The 8,992-nt window shown below is 37.8% G+C and overlaps 1 pseudogene; it reads left to right on the plus strand.

Moving 5' to 3' along the window:
* Window positions 1-3,952: 3,952 nt before the first annotated feature.
* Window positions 3,953-6,582, plus strand: LOC120117090 (annotated as a pseudogene).
* Window positions 6,583-8,992: the final 2,410 nt, after the last annotated feature.

Consider the following 8,992-nt stretch of genomic DNA (forward strand, 5'->3'; position numbering starts at 1 on the left):
TTTAAGTTTCGTGTTGCGAAAGTAAACTATTTCTTCTTCTGCAAATTGAAACTTGAATGGATTGCATTACTTCAACCAATAGACAAAACAAAGACAAATACTAACTTCAGGGTATTAGTTTAGCAGAATTGGCAGCAACCGAACAAATTTACTTTCAACCAAAAGACAAAACAAAGACAAATACTATTTCACAGTGTTAAAGAATACACAGTTTAGCAGAATTGGCAGCAACCGAATAAATTTACTTCAACCAAAAGACAAAACAAAAGACAAATACTAACTTCATAGTGTTAAAGAATAAACAGTTTAGCAGTATTGGCAGCAACCGAATAAATTTACTAAGCAATCTAAGTGAAATGGCTAATCTAAGTGAAATTACGAGTAAATTTATCATCAAGTTAAATATGGAAAATCTTAAACTTACCTCGTTGCGTAGAGTATGAACCTCATTCTGCAACGATACTATCATCTCGCGTAGAGCGGCAACCTCACCACGTAAAGTTGACACCTCCACACGTCATGCACCATCGTTATCGCGTAGAGTACCGATCTCCTCACGCAAGGCATTGACCTCATCACGTAACTCCCTTGACTCATCCCGTGGAGGTGGAGGTGGAGAACAGGGAGATAGGAGTCGTGGCATCTTTGCCGGTCGCCTATCATGAGGTGATGGTGGAGAAGAGGCTCGATGATGTGACGGGATAGGTGATGGCTCTCGTTCTAGAGGTGTATAGTCGGGTCGATCAGGTGATGGCTCTGGGTGAGGTGATGGCTCTCGAAGTGGAGGAAGTGGATGCTGCTCATCATCCGTGCCATCAAAAAAACTCTGACTAGCTTGCCACCAATCAGTGGCAAGCTCTTCCTCCGTGGGTGTCAGTCTTTGTAATGGAATGTTGGCCTCCTAACAATATAAAAACTCAAACAAAGTTAAACGTCTACTATTAATAACTTGTTTATATATGAAAGTATTTGTGTTAACTTACATTATTTATTGTCGCATATGGTATTAAGTCTTCCCAATCCAACAGACTTTTCCTCTTCCAGGAAATAGCCCTAGGAATATCATTTGACGTTTTTATTGCATATGTCCGCATGCTGGGGAAAGCCTCGAATATCCAAATCTACAAACAATATAATAACAAACATTAGTAATTGTTAAAATAATTAATTATAATTTTGGAAACATTATATAGAAATTCTTACCTTAAAGGCCCAAACAAAGCCTGACAAAGTGTATTTCGACCCATCGCCACGCAAACTTTTGCGGTCATCAAAGGCAGACGACAACTTAGTCCAGGTAGCTTTCCATATATACGAACCCCACGGAAACAGATTCCATGCATTCAGGTCCTCTACCAATAATATTAGCTCCCGAGGAATATGTTGTCTGGCCTCTCTGCCTAAAAAGCCGGCATACAAAAGTAGTAGAAGGCATACTCGGACAACATCGACGTCATCCATCCGAGTGAAACCATCTTTCTTATTAAACAATTTCTTCAGGTCGTCGACGTGTAGGTTCGACTTCTCCATTGACTAATCCGGAAAAACCCGAGATAACCATGATGGGCGGGCGATATGACGAGTGTACTGGCCTACATCATCGTGTCCGAATCGTAGACCAGTGATTAAGCAGAACTCCTTCCGCCCAAAACAAGTATACGCTGGTGGAAAATGAAACCATATCTCTTCCTCACCACGTTGTATACTGTCGGGTAGATTTGATGTCATGGTCTGAAGCCACAAATGGGTCAAATTAGCATCTCCACCCGGATGATGTACTCTCAGCCATGGCCCGAAGCAGGTTTCCTCAAATAATTGTCTTTGTGCAGGTGAAAGCTTCGAAGCAATTGTAGTGGCTAGGCTAACTTTATTCCTTAATGTCAATGAAGCCGAAAAAAATTTCTACAAAAACAATAAACATACCAAGTTAGATATACCAAAAACTACACTGTGAAGATATACCAAAAACAATAAACATAAAGAGTAGTAGTTTATTCTTGAAACTAAAATTTGCAACACTGTTTTGTCTTTTGGTTGAAATGAAAATCACAACGAGAGAATGACTATCGCAATGCGGAAATGAAAATCGCAACGCGAAATGAAAATCGCAACGCGAAATGAAAATCGCAACGCGAAATGAAAATCGCAACGAGAGAATTGCAACGCGAAATGATTGCGATTTTGGTTTCGCGTTGCGATTCTCTCGTTGCGATTTTCATTTCGCGTTGCAATTCTCTCGTTGCGATTTTCATTTCTCTCGTTGCAGATAGTCATTTTCGCGTTGCGATTTTCATTTCTCTCGTTGCGATTCTTCTGCAAATTGAAACTTGAATGGATTGCATTACTTCAACCAAAAGACAGAACAAAGACAAAGACAAATACTAACTTGAAAATCGCAACGAGAGAATAGCAACGCGAAATGAAAATCGCAACGCGAAATGAAATCTAAGTGAAATGGTTAATCTATTATTGAAATTACCAGTAAACTTATCATCAGTTTCAATATGAAAAACCTACAATAATGCAAAAATTTCAAAATAAAAATAATTAAAAAAACTAACCCTCGGAGGTTGATTTTCCATTTCTGAATGATTGTGAGGGATTTCTGACCGTGAATGGTTATGAGGGATTTCGCCGGAGATGGGGACAGAAATCTTCGGAGATGGGGACGGATTTCGCCGTAGAGAGTGAGAGACGGAGATGGGACTGAGTTGTGATTTTAGGTTTTAGGTTATGAGTTGCGATTACGGGATTTTCTCTTAATATTCGTTTTTGTAATTTGAAAATAAAATACGCGTAGCGATTCTAATGACGCTTTAAAAATCGCGTTGTGATTTACGGATACGCGTTGCGATTTTACGTATTGTCGTTGCGATTTACGGATACGCGTTGCGATTTACGGATACGCGTTGCGATTTTTGCGGATACTCGTTGCGATAGTAAGAATCGCGTTGCGATTTATGTGTTCGCGTTGCGACTTTCATATTCGCGTTGCGATTCTGGAAAATCGCAATGCGAATTTGTACTATCGCATTGCGATTTTCCATAACCGCGTTACGATTCTGGAAACTGATTTGCGATTTTTATTTCGCGTTGCGATTTTGTTGGTCATTTTGGCAAATCCAAAAAAAGTTGGTTAAAATCGTATATTATAAGACATTTTTGATTACTGAAGCGATTTTCTCTAAATAAAAATCATTGTGCGTGTCGTTGTACACACGCTTTAGGACTGAGACTAAGATCATAAATATAAGATATATAAATACATGAATTATGATTTCAACCGTCCTTTTGTAATTGTAATTTTCTTAATAGTATGATTTAATTATAAGATAATATCAATTTAAAATTTAATTAATTTTCTTAATAGTATGTTTTTAAAAATAATATTTTTTATCAATAAAATCATTCGACAATAATGTAATTATAAAATTTTTAAATATATAATATTATAATTTTATATATATCTGAAATGAAAATATTATAAAATAGATGGGGCTAGGGATGGGCATGAGACCCGAACCCGATCCGACCGGGTTGATTTTTTTTTAAATTCATATTCAGGTTGGGTCGTGTCGATTTTTTTAAACATAATGTTCATGTCAGTTTCGAGTTTAAAGTGAAAATATCAAATCCGACCCGACCCGAAAAAATATAGTTTTACCTTATATATTTAAGAATAATTACAATAATACATCTCTCTCTATATATATATTTTTTTCAATTAAATCATTGTTTTTATTAAATAAAAATAATATTTTTTATTATTTCGGGTCAGATAAGATCAGGTCGGATTTTTAAATTATATATCGGGTCGGATGAATCTTATTTTAGTAGGATCGGGTCGGGTCTCAGGTGTAGGATTCTTTGATCTCGAGTCGGGTCAGATGGACCCAAAACCCGACCCACGCCCATTCCTATATTCTGCGATACCCACCCGCCCTCTGCCACCACACCGTTTCCGCTTGCTCGCTGTACCAAGGTGATTATCGCAACTCTATTTCTGTTTTCTTGCGTACTGCCTTCCTTTACTCCTTTAGGTTTTATTCTGTATTAGTTCGGGGATTTTTATTTTTTACGGAAAGTATTGTTGTTAAATCTCAAATTAGGGTTTTTATTGGGTAATACAGAAAATTTTAAAAAAATGGAGGAAGATGGTGATAGCGTTGAGTATATTCCGGTTTCGAAACGCCGAGCTATGGAAGCTCAAAAAATTCTACAACGAAAGGGTAAGGCTTCTGCACTTGAGAATGAGGTTGAAAGATCTAATGTTGCTGAAGTGAAACCTAGTTTGCTTATAAAAGCAACTCAGCTTAAAAAGGACCAACCTGAGGTCAGTCAAATGGAACAAATTGTACAACAAGAGAAAGAGATGATTGAACATTTATCCGATAGGAAAACACTTATGTCTTTTCGGGAGTTGTCTAAAGGGATTACTTATACGGAACCCTTGATGACAGGGTGGAAACCGCCTTTGCATATTTGAAGGATGTCTCGAAAAGATAGGGATTTTATTCGAAAGCAATGGCATATTATTGTTGATAGGGAGGAGATTCCTCCTCCTATTAAGAATTTTAAGGACATGAATTTTCCAGATCCAATGTTAAAGAAGTTAAAGGCAAAGGGGATTGTGCAGCCAACTCCAATTCAAGTCCAAGGTCTGCCAGTTATTTTATCTGGAAGAGATATGATTGGGATCGCCTTTACAGGGTCAGGGAAAACGCTTGTATTTGTGCTTCCATTGATTATGATTGCATTACAGGAAGAGATGATGATGCCAATTCTTCCAGGAGAAGGTCCTTTTGGGTTGAATGTCTGTTCTTCCCGGGAGCTTGCTAGGCAGACGTATGAAGTGGTGGAGCAATTTTTGGTACCTATGAGGGAAAATGGGTATCCGGAACTCAGGCCATTGCTTGGTATTGGTGGTGTAGATATGAGGTCTCAGTTGGATGTTGTGTAGAAAGGGGTTCATATTGTTGTTGCCACTCCTGGGAGGTTGAAGGATATGCTTGCCAAGAAGAAGATGAATTTAGACAATTGCAGGTATGGCTCTTAATTCAATGCTTTTAGTAACACCATTTTCAATTAGCTAACGTGCTACATTTATTCTTCTTATCTTCAATATAGTATGTGTTCGAATTTAGTTGGTTATGGTAGCTTAAGCTGATTCTATATCAGGAGTCAGATGTTATAAAGGCTTGGTGGGGGCCAAGCTACTTTGTTGTGCCTGTTAATTTGTTCTCACTTGTTTAAATATCTCTCTGTATTTCTGCCAATATATAGTGCTATTTGTTTGTTTGTTTCTGATGAAAATACATGGTGTTTCTTACATTAGTTTCTTTTCTTGCATTTATTTTCAAAGATGTTGGATGGTACCTTTTCTGTTACAAATCTGTTATTTTCTTCAAGTTGCATTTATTGGGAAAAGACTGTTCTGCCTTTTGTTTTTCCTTGTTACTATTAATTTTGTTAGATATCTCTATGTACTTTGTTTATTTCATAATTTTAGATTCTTGTGCATTGGTTTTCTATACTTGGTACGTAAGTTCAAAGATAACAAATGCGTTGAATCTGTTACAGTATGCTTTCTTACCATCAAAATAATTTCATGTCTGCAGTTTTGGATTGAACTTCTTCCTTCTGGATAGGTAATGATACTCGAGTAATTGTGTCCCTGCTGTAGGTATTTGACATTGGATGAAGCAGATAGAGTAGTGGATTTAGGCTTTGAAGATGACATCAGGGAAGTGTTTGACTATTTTTAAGGCACAAAGGCAAACCCTTTTGTTCTCTGCCACCATGCCTACCAAAATTCAGAACTTTGCCAGAAGTGCTTTAGTCAAGCCAGTTACTTTTAATGTTGGCAGAGCAGGAGCTGCTAACCTCGATGTGATTCAGGAGGTCGAGTATGTGAAGCAAGAGGCCAACATTGTCTACCTCCTTGAATGCCTACAAAAGACCCCTCAATCTGTTCTTATATTTTGTGAGAATCAGGCTGATGTGGATGATATTCATGAATATCTCCGCCTGAAAGGAGTTGAAGCTGTGGCGATTCATGGAGGCAAGGACCAAGAAGAGAGAGAGAGTACGCCATTTCATCCTTTAAAGCTGGCAAGAAGGATGTCTTAGTTGCAACCGATGTTGCATCAAAAGGTTTGGATTTTCCTGATATTCAACAGGTGATCAATTATGATATGCCTGCGGAAATTGAGAACTATGTCCACAGAATAGGACGAACAGGAAGATGTGGTAAAACAGGAATTGCAACCACATTTATAAGCAAGAATCAAAGTGAGACAACCCTGCTTGATTTGAAACACCTACTGCAAGAAGCAAAACAGAGGATTCCGCCCGTCTTAGCAGAGCTCAGTGATCCGATGGAAGATGTTGATGCAATCACCAATGCAAGCGGTGCAAAGGGGTGTGCTTATTGTGGTGGATTGGGGCATCGTATCCGGGATTGCCCCAAGTTAGAGCATCAAAAAAGCATGGCTATTGAAAATTCCAGAAGGGATTATTTTGGTTCTGGTGGTTACAGAGGAGAAATTTGTTTTGCTAAGCCCTAAAATCTATATGTCTAATTGTGTGGATGTGCATCACTGATCAAGAATTGCTAATACATTGGCGTTATTATTATTATTATTTTTTTTGAATGATAATACATTGGCCTTAAGATATACAGAACCTGGATTTTCCCATAGAAACTTGTCTTTGACGTTCCTTGACCTTGTCCCTGTTTAACCCCACGTTCATCACCTTCAGCTGTTTACTTAGATGGTTTCCAGGTTTATGTGCTACTGCGCCATTAGAAAAACAGTGAAGTGATACTGCAATGCCATAGTTATATCTTCATTATCCATTGCGAAAATAACATTTTTTTATACAGATGACCGAAGGCCTTAGCCCCGGAATAAATTTAAATCATAGATTAGGCCCTACAGGATGCATGACCTCATAGTGATTGCTTGGACCAGCTAGGATGTCTTGGGTTCAATGCTATGAAATTTTACTCAAAACAATATTGTCTCCAAATACATAAGGATTAGCAGAAGCAAGATTTAAACCTAGGGCTCATACTGGAAAACCTAGAAGGTATGAAGATCAATTGTCCATCTTCTCTATCCTTACCGAGGATGGTGTAGTGCAGTGTCTCAAACAGCTCGCGCATTCATTAATTAGTTTTTTTCCTTTCCACCACCGTCTCCAAGAATGCTTGCTTCATAAGTTCACTTTCTTCTTCAAGTTTATTCAATCTAGCATTTAGGTCTTCAGCTTCACTAGCCTGCAAAACCAGCTTACCCTCACAATAATCGCTGCAAACCCTTTTTCTTGGATAACTTATTATCGACCCAGATTGACTCGGTGCCTGTTTTGAACTTGAAGAGGCGCTTTCATCCCGAAGACCGGAGAACAAGTGCTCTATGATAGAATCTGCCGAGACATCATTCTTTAATCTTGATTGGTTGCTTGTTCTTGCATATTCACTTCTATTGTTTGCTGCCTTAAATTCTTCAACTCTGAACCCAATTCCATCTCAGACGAAGCAAGTTCTATCTTATTCCTAGTTGACACTTCTCGAAGAAGCTTCAGAGGATCGAAACTCCGGGTTTCAAACACATCGGAAGCTATCAATTGTGAGAGGACCAAAATAACGCTTTCCGCGAAATAATCGAGCATAAAATGGAGCCATCCTGAAAGGCAAAACATAGATGTTAGAGAGAGAGAGAGAGAGAGAGACTGGTTTTTGCAATGGAACTAGTGGAAATGGAGGTAGCTGAAATGATGGTTGCTTACCTGAGAAAGATACGCCCAGTGACATTGATACCATTTTCAAAGGAATGTTTGCTCTTTTTTCGCTTGGCTTCTAAGATAGTTTGGGCACTGCAAGCGGACTTGTAACAAACTCCTTTTAAGTTTGCATACGAAATATTAGATTTTTGCTGTTGGAGTTTAGATAAAGAGTGGGAGACAAGTTATCAAGGAATTACTAAGCACTTTCATGTAGAACGTCACTCTCTCCCAAAACTTTCCGTCACTGCAACTGCGTCGGTTTCGTTTAACAGCAAGTTTTTTTGGTCGGAAATATGAAGAGGAACTATCTACATCCGAATTCACTTGGAATTCATTCATTGTATGCTTACATATCTGTCAAATTTGGTGACCTCTTTACACACTGCTACATGGCCCGTACCATGTTGGCTATGTTGCCGACCCAGACATCATTACCCTATTGGTTGTTTAACCTGTACTGCTGAAATGCGTGTTTCGAATAGCCAATGAAGCAATGAAGTCGAGGTTAAAGAACCTATCCCTGAAGATAAAACAAAATATACGCTTCATAAACTATCTGAACATGGTGCCAGCTATACATAACATTTTAGATCGATACCCTTCATTTAAAGTTTTCATTTCTGCTTTGGTATTGCCATCAACAACATATATGCTTCATCATGAAAAATCTATATAATTCCTTAACTGGATGCTTAAACTCTTCATTTTCCATAAAATATCTATATTTAATATCTTTTTACATATTCATACATGAGAACAATGATATGATTTGCATGTATGAAAAAAAAACTTTCAAAGTCCGGTTACATATGCTAAAAGTTAACAACATGAACAACAGTCGACTCTGCTAATGTTGTCCCACCATATTCAAATATACAAACCTTTAAAACTAAAAAAAAATCAATATACTCGAATGAAACATATATTTGTATTCAACATTCATCTAACTGGTTACAAACTATTATCAACAATTGCAATCAGGTCACAAATCTCAATACCAGCACTTTTTAATGCCTTTTACAATAAACAAAAGCCTGTGGTATCGACAAATAGTAAATAATAACTAAAATCAAATATAACAGAAATGAGAAGATCTCTTTAAGATCAATCTAGGCCTTGCATTACATTATTCAAAGGAGGTTCACTCTTACCAATTTGAGGCCCTCCTAAGAGTCGACACATATCTCACTTAAGTCTGAAT

Source organism: Hibiscus syriacus, unplaced genomic scaffold, assembly GCF_006381635.1.
Source record: "Hibiscus syriacus cultivar Baekdansim isolate YM2019G1 unplaced genomic scaffold, ASM638163v2 tig00110318_pilon, whole genome shotgun sequence".
NCBI classification, from domain to species: domain Eukaryota; kingdom Viridiplantae; phylum Streptophyta; class Magnoliopsida; order Malvales; family Malvaceae; genus Hibiscus; species Hibiscus syriacus.